The sequence below is a fragment of the Ambystoma mexicanum genome, chromosome 12, assembly GCF_040938575.1.
Source record: "Ambystoma mexicanum isolate Mex_15411 chromosome 12, UKY_AmexF1_1, whole genome shotgun sequence".
Lineage (NCBI taxonomy): Eukaryota > Metazoa > Chordata > Amphibia > Caudata > Ambystomatidae > Ambystoma > Ambystoma mexicanum.
Genome location: NC_090936.1, coordinates 465,957,131 through 465,971,289, shown reverse-complemented (window position 1 = coordinate 465,971,289; position 14,159 = coordinate 465,957,131). Strand labels below are relative to the sequence as shown.

The 14,159-nt window shown below is 46.2% G+C and overlaps 1 protein-coding gene across 5 annotated transcripts in view; it reads right to left on the bottom strand.

The window, feature by feature from the left end:
• HIPK2 (homeodomain interacting protein kinase 2) overlaps positions 1–14,159 on the bottom strand; it is a 668,258-nt gene that overhangs the window by 550,103 nt on the left and 103,996 nt on the right. The window lies entirely within an intron of this gene.

Sequence of the window (14,159 nt, the reverse complement as noted above, 5' to 3'; positions counted from 1 at the left end):
CCCGAAAAGCATCACTTCCTGCCAGGAAGGTGTGCACAGGCTCAGAAAATGATAAATAATGCCGTGTTTTCCGTTTTTACACATGAATACAGACGGAAAACAATATTTTTTCTCTCTGGATTTATAACAATGGAGAAAAACAGAAAACTGATCTTTCTGCTTGGTTCCCTATGGTGTCAATCATGCATCGCAGGCCAATAGCATTGCAGACTGGCATCAGGGAGAGTGTACCCGTTGAATAAAAAATGTGATTACAGTTCTTCAAATTGCTGACAACATAGAATTTAAGTCGGCAGCAATCGCAGGCACGACCATTTCTTGTTATGGGAAAAATGGAGCAGACATTTCTTTCCCATGTGGCTGCGTGTGAATTTTTATGAATGCATTTTTTTCCCATTCGAATAAAAACTGAAAAATACTGGCGGCAAATTATCTTTATATATAACAAAAAATGCCCAGAAATGAATAATGATATATACAGGCAGAAAAATAAATACCATAAAACCGGGAGCCTTAATTATAAAGCAAGTCTTGAGTTGTTATGTCACACCTATAGTATAATGATATGATCAGTCTGTTGTAATGTCACAACGAAAGGGCTATAATTTCATCGGACCGCTCTGGTGGCGCAACTAGACGAACATAAGGGTAATTATAGAGAGATAATCTCCAAGAAGTGACAGTGGTAATATTTCTCATTGTCATTATATCGGTTAGGGCTTGCAGGGACTGCATGCGATGCTCTCTGTAAGCAGGCAGCGTATGCGTCCAGCAGACCTGCTGGGAGGAAAGAAAGGCTGCTTACCCTCACAGGAAGGGGAGCGCTGGGGCGGAGGCGCGGGTGGGTGGGGGGGGGCGCTCTTCTTGTCTGGGGAGAATTCCAATAACAGAAATGACTTCCATTTGCAGAAAGGCCCTGGGTCCCGCAAGGCGTTATTAGCAGAATGTTTGCATTGCAATAATTACTTCCAAAGGGATGGATCCACAGGGGCAGGATGAGAGATGCTCCCTGTATGGGGGGCGAGGGGGGGAATTCTTATAAAAAAAGCAGCGATTTAGGAGAAGCTATGTGATAACTGCGAGAAAAAATACCGACTACAAAAATGCAGATTTCTTTTCATCGATTCGAGCAAATATATATTTGGGGGAGACCCCCCCATAATCCCCTCATAACCCATTACATAATTAATGACCCTTACCCACCCCTCCACATATAATTGCTTCGAAAAATCAATCACTTTTGTGGGCGGGGAGGACCTGGAATTTGGAGACTCGCTCATATTGGATAGGCCTGGGGTCAGTAAAGGCGATCACTTTCGGGGGTGGGGAAGAACTGGAATTTGGAGACTCGCTCACATTGGATTGGCCTGGGGTCAGTAAAGGCAATCATTTTGAGGGGTTGGGGAGGAATTGGAATTTGGGTCTCGCTCACATTGAATAAGCCTGGGGTCAGTAACGGCAATCATTTTGAGGGGGTGGGGAGGAACTGGAATTTGGAGACTCGCTCACATTGAATAGGCCTGGGGTCAGTAAAGGCAATCACTTTCGGGGGGTGGGGAGGAACTAGTATTTGGAGACTCACTCACACTGGGGTCAGGCAATCAGTTTCAGGGGGCGGGGAGGAACTGGAATTTGGAGAGTCGCTCACATTGGATAGGCCTGGGGTCAGTAAAGGCAATCTCTTTCAGGGGGTGGGGAGGAACCGGGATTTGGAGACTCGCTCACATTGGATAGGCCTGGGGTCAGTGGTGAGCGACCTCTTGAGATTATGGAAATGTGTTCTGATTAGGGCACTAGTCTTACATCTCATACGAACTCTGCAGAGAAGCGGCATTGGGGCCTTGAACATGGAAATGGAAGTACTAACATAACATTCTCAGACCAGACTGTATGTATTGAATAAGTGCGTCGAGCGCTACAGCCCACCAAAAGCGATTTAGAAAGTGCTGGATCCAAGCAACCGGCTCTCATCACAACCCGGCTAGGAAGAAGGTTGAAAAGTGGATTGGAATAAGTGCGTTTTCAGGTTCCCTTTGGAAACAAAGTTGAATTTATTCTGGAGACAAAGTATTTGCTAAACACTTTTAGCCCAGGGTGAAAACATTGGCCGAGGAACTGAGAGCAGCCACCTGAAGCATGGATTTGGCAAATAATGGAACATAACAGCATTATTTCTCCTGACCTCAGCTCGTTCATCAGAGTGTTCATCCCCATAGGTGCCAGTGAGGGAACACTTTGTGGGGAGTGACAAAGGTGCACTGAAGCGGGCATGGACAGGCAGCCCCGTCCTCCCCGCCCCTCCTCTCCATGCTCAGGCGACAATCTGACCAAGAATCACTGTGTGTTATTTACTTACGTACAGATTTCTGAAGATTGAAAGTACAATCCCCAATTTAACCAAGGAACATTGCTCCCGATGAAGGGATGGACATGCCGAAACACGTTGTGCTTATTTTTTAGTACTTAACTGCTGTTCTTGAGAATATATGTTATTGACATTGTTATTAAGTGTGAACACTTTTTTTTCTGTACACATTAAAGATTGGTGGAGATGAGCTCATCTCTGAAGTAGATACCTTTGCAAATATAATTGAATAGATGATCCTAAGTATAAAAAATTGTATCAAGTTCTGACTGAGGCATTTCTCCGTATTATTGGTGTGCATGGGACGGAAGGGTCCTTCCACTTAGGACACTACTATTCTTCTCAAGAATCAAGAATGCCACAATGGGCATGGCCGCATAAGCCGTCATCTTCAATGCCAAGACCGGGCATACCTCAAACATCTCAGCACTGGAAATTGAGAGTGGATAAGGGCACCTGCCCCCCACCTAGTCTTCCCACTTCCATGACTTCTCTTTACACACAGACCCTACACAGGCACAATATTCAACACTGCCGTCACAGTGTTAGTTCTGCCTTGAGGACAGTCCAACACCAGCAGATGTGTGTTGTAATCCTTTGTGCCTCTGGGTTCTGGATGCAGTTTATATCAGGATCTTCCAGTTGCAAGCGGCTCCCAACACCACAAGTATGCTGATTTCCAAGCGCGTCTGTCACTGGTTCTGCCTGGGGGTTTAGGCTTCTCTAGCACTCAGAAAAAAACTGCGAGCACTAGACTCACAACTGGATCAAATGTAATAACTGCAGTGCGTTTGGAATAAGACCTTTTGAATTCAGCCCCTTGCAAGTTCCGCAGAAAGCAGGGGTGTTGCTAGGTCTGGAAAAGATCAGGGGCTAAGTTAATGTCGGGACTGGTGGGACTCGGGGCTAGCTAGAGATTTGGTTGTAGCACCTGAGCTTCTATCTGGGGCTACAACCCAAAGACCCGGGGCTATAGCCAAGTCATTCGAATTGTTTTGCCCATCTTTGTTTCTTGTTTCTTGATATTCTATTGGATGGGCCAATCCCCTCTCAGAATTTCTTATATAGAAGATACCAGAGAAATATGGTTCTGCCTCTTTAGCCCCAGCCCTGCATATGGCTTAAGCCTCCCCAGCTACTTGCCGGGATCAAGTTATTTGTAGCTGATGCTGTCAGATCCAGGCAGGCAGGAGACCATTTTTTAGGCAAAGAGCGCAATGAACAGGATTCATTGCTCATCTCACAGGTAGTGCATCTGGAGGAGATGATGGGCACGACAACTTTCTGGAGGTCAAGGATGCAGGACCATTACCACTGGTATGAGGGCAATATCAGTTGGAGAACTGCGGGTATGGGGCCCGGATTTGCGAAGAGCACCTAGAGGGGCTGCATGAGCAAAGTGTGGAACCTGCTAGTGCAGGCCGTATGGTTGCCAAAAACTCCCAGAAGGACCAGTCCATGTGCTGCTGAGCAGTACCCAGGGTGTCGGGTAAGCCTGTGTGAATCTTCCCAAAGCCCCACCATGAATCTTCTCGGGCTCAATCGCTAGATTTGAGTGAATCCATGGGAGCCCACCGAAGAATTGCAACGTCTGATCGGGAAGCGCGTACGTGGATTCGAGCATCGCGGACCAATTCGGCCTTAAGCGTCTTAGTGATGTTGGTTAGGGTATACTCAGATGAATTTGGACGACCTCTTAGGTAGAAAGTGAATTTGGATGCCTATATAATGGACCAGCAACTTCCTTTATCCTTTGTGGGTTTTGTTTGGCTGCCAGAATGCGAGGCAGGGCTAATTCACACCACTAGTTGGAGAAAAGAGAGATTTTTGAGGGGTTTATCACGATTTTGCTTTTCCTTTGGAAAATGTGTTTGATATTTGGGATTTGAAAACATGTTTTTAGCTGGGAAAACCTTTGTTGTTTCCTTAATTTGTGTGCTGGCACGTAGGCAGTTTATTTGGGAAGCCATTTCTGTCATTTGCTAGGAACTCTTTTTGTTTTGTGTTGCGATTTGTATTTGAAAACGTTGTTACTTATGTTGAGGAAACCTTCATTAGTTTGGGCTATTATTGCATTAGAGGACAGATAGGGAGAAATGGCATATGAGGAGGGACACAAAGCTTGTAGGGGTTGTTTGGCTATTTGCCCACCCACTGACTACCCACAGCCATGCTAATCCGTATGGCCATTCCCACCCAATTCCTGCCCCTCGCCTCCCAAAACGCCTCCTCTTCCTGCAAGTGTTTCAAAGCAGTGTTCGGAGATTTAATTACTTAATCAGAGCTGTAAACCTGGTGTAGTAAAAATGTCTTAACCAGGTCTGCCTTCAGTCCCTCGATGTATAAGCACTATGTGTGCTCTTCACTGAAGTCTTTTTAAAAAACAAGCATTGGCAAAACTAACAGTTTTAGGTATTAGGTATTTGCCAGACACTGCTATTAGATGCTGAGGTACTCGCACCATTTTGCTCCGTCTACCATCAATGGCCGGTTAATAACACTACGCCGGTGGCTTAGGGCCTTTCCCATGCCTATACAAAAGCCCAAACATTTGGGTTTGCCAATGCTTTTTTTCTTACTTTAGGAGATAGTTTACTTGCAATTCCTGTGTTTTTGTTATGGAAGCCTTTTATAGTTTAGTTTCTTAGGGAAGAATATTTGTATTTTTATTTTGTTTAGAAGGAACACTTATTTGATGGGAAAAATTGCAGTGTTGCAGGGGGAGGAATCTGATGTGGTCCTGTCTATGCAGGAGGAGTACAGTCACCTGGATCCAGTAGACGTGGATCCCTTATCCTCAGTGTTGCAGGGGGAGGAATCTGATGTGGTCCTGTCTATACAAGAGGAGTACAGTCGTCTGGATCCAGTAGACATGGATCCCTTATCCCCAGTGTTGCAGGGGGAGGAATCTGATGTGGTCCTATCTATGCAGGAGGAGTACAGTCGTCTGGATCCAGTAGACATGGATCCCTTATCCTCAGTGTTGCAGGGGGAGGAATCTGATGTGGTCCTGTCTATGCAGGAGGAGTACAGTCACCTGGATCCAGTAGACGTGGATTCCTTATCCTCAGTGTTGCAGGGGGAGGAATCTGATGTGGTCCTGTCTATGCAGGAGGAGTACAGTCGCCTGGATCCAGTAGACCTGGATCCCTTATCCTCGGTGTTGCAGGGGGAGGAATCTGATGTGGTCCTGTCTATGCAGGAGGAGTACAGTCGCCTGGATCCAGTAGACGTGGATCCCTTATCCTCGGTGTTGCAGGGGGAGGAATAAGATGTGGTCCTGTCTATGCAGGATGAGTACAGTCATCTGGATCCAGTAGACGTGGATCCCTTGTCCTCGGTGTTGCAGGGGGAGGAATCTGATGTGGTCCTGTCTATGCAGGAGGAGTACAGTCGTCTGGATCCAGTAGACGTGGATCCCTTATCCTCAGTGTTGCAGGGGGAGGAATCTGATGTGGTCCTGTCTATGCAGGAGGAGTACAATCGTCTGGATCCAGTAGACGTGGATCCCTTATCCTCAGTGTTGCAGGGGGAGGATTCTGATGTGGTCCTGTCTATGCAGGAGGAGTACAGTTACCTGGATCCAGTAGACATGGATCCCTTACCCTCCCACTTGGAATCAGAAGAGGGGGAGGCACCATTTATGAGCATTCCCGAGGTGAGAAGCACAGATGTGCCCCCTCCAGCACATGTTGCTGCTGCAGGAGTAGTTGGTCGGATTGGTGGTGATGAGGAAGCCAATCGGGTGATGGTGGACATGGTGGTGACACAGTCAGAGAAGGAGCCTGAGCCATTGGCACGGCCAGTACTTCACAGGTCAGATGAGTCACAAAGCCCAGTGAGAGTTCAAGAAAGGGTCACGAGTTCCTTCAAACCTTTGTGGAGGGCAGGAAGACAGCTCTCCCTCTGCCACCATCCTCTTGGACCTGGGATTACTTTGGGGTGCCTGGTGGTGTTTCAGCATCAGAGGCTGACTACAAGGAATGCTTATTGTGCCCGGGTTCAAAGACCATTAGAAGATGGAAGCTCTCTGCTGCCCATTCACTAAGTAGCACGGTTCTCCTGAACCACCTGCTGCGGTGTCGCCATGATGTATACGACAAGTTCCACCCATCCCGACCCCATACCACTGAATACAATGAGACCACAGCAGGACCTCCTAGGAGGGCACAGGGGAACTGTGATGCTTTTGTCGGAAGTGCAGACTGCACACCCAGTGATGGGTTGGTACCTATCCACAGAAGTCCCAGGCCAATCTCATATGGAATTACAGGGTATGTGGGACAGACAGAGTCAATGTCCCATAAAACAGTACAGTGGACAACTTTGCTCTGCGGTTCAGGACATTGTGTCTAGTGTGCAGGCACATTTTTAGCCATGGAGAATTGGTGCGTGAGACAGTAATGTCCAGTGGACAGTATCATTTTGAGAAGTACCCCCCCCCGAGCAAGTTTTAAAAATGCCTGGAGTTGTGCTGTATTGGTGTGGCACAGGTAAAATGTATACATCATTTTTATTTGTTTCTGGAGGGGGGGTTATTTATGTTCTCATTTTCGCATTCCCTCTCTTAGAAAAAATAACAAAAAAAGTACAAAAGATGAAAATGGGAAAGAAATTCTAAAAACTCTAAAATAAACACCTCAAACAATGACATGTGAACCTATGTTCAATTTAGCTTGGTTTAATGTTTTGGGTGTTGAAGAATAAGCATTTGATTCAGAGTAGAAATTAAAAAAAACAGGTATCCTACTTCAGGACTCAGGGTAGAATTCTTTTGGATAGTATTGGAATTGTACGACACTCACTGAGACTTAATCTCTATCATCTTTTGGACAGGCGAAACACCATTCGCTTTTCTAGCGAGAGATCCTGAAATAAGGGACGGCTATTTTTCCTAACACAACCAAGACTAATAATTCAGGATGCTTGAGTCTAACCTGTGGCGACAGTGCAGCATGCCTTGCTGAGATTTGGGAATGATGTTTTAGAAGGAATGGCAAAATGTGAAGGCACTCAGTTCAGATCTGAGAGTGGTTCATCGAGCAACTCCACTCTATTTCGGCTCATGTCTCCTGAGAGAGACGGAAAAATACAGGCTGTGCCCCCCACCCCTGTGAGACAGGAGAGAAGTAAACATTGACTGTGTGCCCTCACCCCTGCAGGACAGGAGACATGTAAGAAAAAAATCAGGTTGTGCTCCCCGACCCCGTGAGAGGAGATATGTAAAAATTGAGAGTATGCCCTCAACCCTGCAGGACTGGAGGGCGATCAAAGTGCAGGCCGTGCCACAACCACTACAGGTCACAGGGTGCTCATGCAGGTGGTGCGTCACATCACACCACAAGGCAACCTGCCACTACATGACCACCACGATGCACAGTAAATTATTGAGGTGCATGGCAGAGAATGTGAAAACCCTTTAAAAAAACCAACTTCCAACCAATCTGCAAATAATGGCCACTGTCTGTGATCAAAATGTTTACAGCACCCCCAAAATATGTTCTCTTCTCCCAAAATTGTGGCAAATGCATTCAATTTGACTGTTTGTGTATGTGAGCGCGTGTTCCCTCAAGCAGCCGCAGTTCATTTAACCAAAGTCAATTGTTGAGTTGCCTGGCAGAGAAGGTGCAATCCCTCAGAATAAATAGCAACAGCTGCCCTGCTTCTCTGTGAACTGGAGATTGCGTTCCAGTGAGGTTTGCACACGAACAAACACAAATGCACGACATGCCACGATGCCTTGGTTCAAAGTCCAAAAAGTTCTTAAACGACAAAATGCCCTTTCCTTTTAAAACGCTCATTCTTTCGGTCTCTTCCTATAAATAGATTACATGCACAAACCCAAAAAGCCCTACCTAGAAAATAATGTGAATCGCTTCAGTGCTTGAACAGCAGGAGACGCCTGCCACACCACCCTCCTCCCAATCTGAAAGATTCCGCGACTACTGAGAGCTCCAACAGCTTCCCTCTACACAGCCGGGCAAATCTGCCTGCCCGAACTTCTTCACCTGAATCTCAGGATCCCGAATATGGTATAAATTTGGGAGATTTTGGATTAGCGTTGGGAACATCGGTTGAGCCAGTCTATTCTTCCCTATGTCTCAGGAGGATAGCTCAGGGGCAACGCGCTTGTCTTGGACACAAGACGTCGTGGAGCAACACAGGTTCGATCCCCGAGTCTGTGCTTAGAAACCTCTGGGTATTAAGTGCATTATAAATAACCAATTACAATATAGCGGTGACATTTTTGCATTCGTTTGCCTCCCTTCGTAGGATTTGTGGCTTAAACTGCTCCATTGTGGTAGCCCACCTCTGGGCTTACTCTAGTCCTCCTTTTTTTAAAGGGGCTGCATGGCGGTCACAGTACCATCGATAGGCACTCTGCAGCAGTTTCACAGAGCACAAGAGACAACAGGTAGGGTGACCAGACGTCCCAGTTTTGCCGGGACGGTCCCGGCATTTGATGCTCTGTCCCCCTTTCTCAAGATTGTTCCTATTGAGAACTGCAATGGTTTCAGTGGTTTTGGTAGTAGGTCTCCATAGCTGGCAGGCAGGAATGCATAATCTTGCACAGAAGAAATTCTGCATTTTATAACTTAAGATAGAGCTAGTTTGCGATAAATGAATTATAATGTGTGTTTCTTTGAACAGTAAAACTTAAACCCCCTTCTCCTCCAAACGCTACTGACGTGTATTGCCTCGACAGCCACTTTCAAGAGTTAGTCCTACTTTTATGTTAGCTGCCCTGTCCCGGTTTTTTACTTTTTAATCTGGTCACCCTGCAATAGGGCACCATAACCTGTTGTTGCCTCTCAGAGACGATAATGGAACAGCTTCTCCAGGGTTGCGGCCAAACCCGCCTGCACTTTACAACGCTCGGTGCAGTTTAGCGAGCGCCTTATTTTTAGAGCGCGAAGATGGCATTGTTTAATACTAATGGGCTTTGTCTGCTTACGTTTACCGCGTTAACAGCCCTTTTTGGTCTCCACAGTTGACACTTTCGGAATTGTAATGCTCGTTATTTATTGACAGAAAGACATCTTTAATCAAGTAGCGGCAGTGAGCCTTGGCAGTTGGGAACATCAACCAGGCGACTTTATATCGATAATTTCCCGGAGTTGCAGACATTTCTGTCAAATCGTGTTGTGGGCAGGCTGGGACTGGGGCATAAAGTGATCGCGGGCACCAATGAAAAAGTGGTCCACAGTTGCAAATGCAGATACATTCCTTTTGTGAAAGACTTCTTGAGTACTACCCAAGGGGGAGATTTTTGATCAAATGTGATGCAAATTGAGCATTTTAAAGAACATTTATACAGCACCAATGGTCAAAACTACTAGCCACATTGTTAAGTAACTCATCAAAACTGCCCCACATGGGCCAAAAAACTGGCCCACACTAGCATTTTGTGTTTTTGCTTCATGCATTGCCCTGTTCTGTTGCCCTTAAGTGGTAATTTAGGCTCAGGCCAAAATGTGTTCAGTAATCACAGACATGTTACCCTTTGGTATGGCAGCAGGGAATACCCACAGAGATTAGTGAATTTCGCAGTGTGACCTATTATATGTAAATTCAATGATAGAACCAGGGAAATCCCCCATTGTCATATGTTTAGAGAACATTATCCATTATAAATTCATAAACCCCAAAACCGCCAACCCAAAGTAAAACCTTTTCCTTCTTGACACTGTATCTATTCTTCCTACTGCTAACATATTGATTTTGTGTCAGGCACGTGTGGTTTATGGAATGGCATTAAAAACTGCTCCAACTGAAACTACTTGGCAGACGGCACATCCAACAGTGCAAGACCAAGACTGCGCAGAACTTGCTTACTGCAGCCTTTCCAAATCAGATTGAAAAGCACACTTAACGGTATAAACGGTATAACGGTATAAACAATGTGACGGTTATTGTTGTTCAATTAAGTGGTTCACGGTATCTTAACGGTATACCGTTACACCGTTACATCCCTAGTCAGCAGTCGCCCTTATTGAGCACTGCACGCCAGGCCCCCATTAGTGCAGCGACAGCGCCCCCCCTTCAAGACTCCTGTAAATGCATTTCTTGTGTTTTCAGGATTTATCATTTTCTTACTGGTGTTCACCCCAAAGGGGCATGGGTAAGAGATGCCCTTGTTGTGATGTAGTGGGCTCAGTTGAGGTGGCTCCTTCCTGGCTCTAAGAGACACCCTGTGGGGACAGATCACACCTTGTGCACCTGATAATCTCGGACAGTCCCTCTATCTCTGGAAGGACAGCCTGAAAAGTTAGGTAAATGCTGCATAACCCCTCTTTCTCTATTGCAAATTCGACATTATATGGATACTTGATTGCCCATCCTACCCCCCCGCCCCCCAACACATTCCCCTTTCTTCCACAGTCAGAAGGCTTCTCATCATCCAAATCACCCCTTTAGGAAAAGGATCTTGCCCCCATATTTGTCCAATAATTTGAGTAACCCATGTTCCACCTTTTATTCTTCCTGCTCCTTATTTATTTAATTAATTGTGAAGAAACCCCTGTAGAGTTTCAGCATCATACTGAAACCAAAGTTATGGAGCGGCCATGGTGGCGGGTGGGATAGGTGAATTCTATTTTGGCTTGTGGGTGTGTGCACTTTGTGAGAGTAGTTTGAAGCTTGAGGAAGACATCTAGGTAGACTACTAGGAGAAACAACTAGGGACTCTGGCCCCTGCCCCCATTGCCAGCCTGACAAACACTGTTAATTTCCCTGATGCAACATACCACAATGAGCACAGCACTTGGGGAAAAAGTGAGGTTTGAGCACTCAGCCTGCCAACCTACATATTACTGAAGGTAAAATGGGTGCCTGGGGTCTTCATATCTCATGCAGCCCTTTCCCTAATCCCAAAATTCTTTCCACCATAATCCTTAGAATGTACATTATGCAAGGAGTGGAGTTATAACACTTATCATGTTTGCTGTAACCTTGATGCACAGTGACAAGTTTTATTATGTGGCTAGGCTGGCCTAACTGTGGGTCACAGATAAAACAATATTAGTAGGCCAGTCTAGCCACGTAATAACACTGATCATGTTTGCTTTACCCTTGTTGCCAAGTAAAACAATGCCATACCACATTAAGAAAGAATATGCAGTTTCTGCATATTCTTTCTTAAAGTGGCATGGCGTCAGCGACCGGCCTAACCTGCGATTGGGCACTTGCACATGAAGAGCGGAGAAAGGGACTATCCCCTACACCTCACTGCCTGCAATGCACAGTTGAGGGAATGATAGCCAGAGGGGTCAGACCGCAAAGAAAAAAAACAAAAAGGGGGAAAACCCTTTCTCTGTAGCAGGTAGGTGTTCCAGAAGATACCCCATGAGGTTAGATCAAAGGCAGGATACAGGTCCAGAAAAAGAATCCAAAATACTCAGCCAATGAAAGCCAGAAACAAGGTTCAACAGAGTCACCAAGCAGGAGGGAGGCAGGGAGAGCAGGATGGTATAGAGACAAAGACCAGCAGGCAGACAAAGGCCCAGGTAAGAAAAGCAAGAAGCGGAAACAAGGAGACCAGGCCACCATAACAACGGAAACAGAAGTGTAGCGCAACCAGAGTGGGCTCTTTATTGGAGTATTGCAATGTGTTTGTTCCTCCTGCCCATCGGGTTAATAACCTGCACTGCCGAAAGATGCGGCGACCAATTTGGTTGTGGCATGCACAGCCACCATCCCATCTTGGAACGGGCTTGCAGTAATGTCAGCATTGCAATAACGATCAACGTGGCGTTACCCGACCGATGACACATGGCAAGGGCAAGGTAATGGTAAAGCAAACATGACAAGTGTTATCATGTGGCTAGCCTGGCCTACATTGGTGGTGTCAGTGTTAATTTAATTTCTTACTAAGGCATGCCATTTGTTACATTTTACTTCGCATCAAGAGTAAAGCAAACATGATGAGTGTTTTACATGGCTAGGCTGACTTAAAATGGTTACTCCAGTTTGGCCATATATTCTTTGTGTGTCATGGCATTTTTGTACTTGGCATCAAGGGTAAAAACAAACAGAAGTATGATTACGGGGTACACTGGCCTATGTTGGTATAGCTGGTCTGGTACTTTCTCTCTGTGGCGTGGCATGGGATTTTTTACTGGCTGCGATTCCTTATATTATAATACTGGCATATCTTGATGCAGCCTACATGGACATGTGTGGATACAGCCAGCATTAAAATGCTTTGATACTGGCACATTTTGTGAGCAAAGGCACCATGAAAACGTGTTGGCAAACGGTCCTGTGCACTGTTGGTGACTTGTATCTATTGGGTCTTTTCATGTGCAAAACCGATTGCAAACTGTGGTCCAGTTTTTCACAGAAAGTGCTGTAAAATGTACCACCACTTGCCCCCGGTATTTTAAACATTTCTTAGGGGGATAACCCCCCTAACACCCGTTATTTGGCTACGGCTCCCACGCTATGCTCTGTCGCTCACGCATATTTGCTGCATACATTTACAACCCTCCAGTTAAAAAATGCACCAGCCGCCACTGTAAAAAGTGTTACCTCTTTTGACCAAAACAATCTTTTTCAGGCAACTAATGGCCTGTACCAGTGCAGGGTTTGAAAGAGTCAGGAGCTGGGAGCTAGTAAGTAGTTGCTGGCAGGCTAGAATAGCCTTGCCAGCTTGACACCACAGTACCAGGAGATACTTTTTGATTCCCGAGCGAGGTCAGCTGGTGCCATAAACAGAGCTGTGTGTGTTGGGAAAGCTTATAAAGGATCATTGGGACACTTATAGCATTCTAGGCCATATATGAAGGACGTGCAGTTACAGTGTGCATCTCCTGTGGAAGGTAGCTGGGTGACTCACTGTGCAGGAAGTCGCTCCTAGATCCCCAGAGCTAGTGCCTGCAGGAGGAGTGATGCCAGGTACCCAGGAGCAGCTTTTAGTGCCCGTGGGACGGGTGATGCCAGGTACCCAGGAGCAGCTTTTAGTGCCCGCGGGATGGGTGAGGCCAGGTACCCAGGAGCAGATTTTAGTGCCTGCAGGAGGGGGGATGCCAGGTACCCAGGAGCAGCTTTTAGCCCCTGCTCATCAAATCCTTATTTTGATCACTGCATTGCAGCATATCGTTATCCTTAATACACATTGTAAACTATGCAATGGCCCACTCTTTGGTAGAAGGTGTACAGCAAAATATTGGGGGGGCACGAGGGGTGGGTGGCAAGATCTGCACTCATTTCAAAGTAAATTAATTTTCTTCAAAGCCTCTCCGTTCCTGGTCACAAAGTATGATTAGATTACTGTAAAATCGTGAGCTGCCCAAATAATGTCTGCTCTTTCTGCGTACGTATCCACACCACTGAAATAAGTCCCAACTGCAGAGCTAATGGTAATGTTTACTTGTTAAGCGCCTATACACAAGGCAAGTGTTTCAAAGCGCTCAAGGAGGGAGGGAACAAGGGGAGAAACAACAGGCGTTCAGAGCCCTTGAAATTCTGAAACGATAATCGTCTGCACAGGCAGAGTAAGTGCATATAATATAATTAACAGTGGGGATAAACCGCAAATAGGTCTGACGACGATTCTGCAGTTTTTCCAAGTGCAATTAAGGCGTAACCATGCACGGAGTGAAGACAAGGGGGGGAACAGACAGACAATCTATCGTCAGGCATGGTGCAATCGGGATCGCGCACTAACCGTCTGCACACTGAACCTGCACTATTGACAAGTCTGTGTGTTGTTTCTGGCATCTGCAAGGCCTTCAGCCCTTCCCCGTCGTTGCCATCATCGGCCGGGCATTGTAAAGCAGAGTTTGCGAGAGTA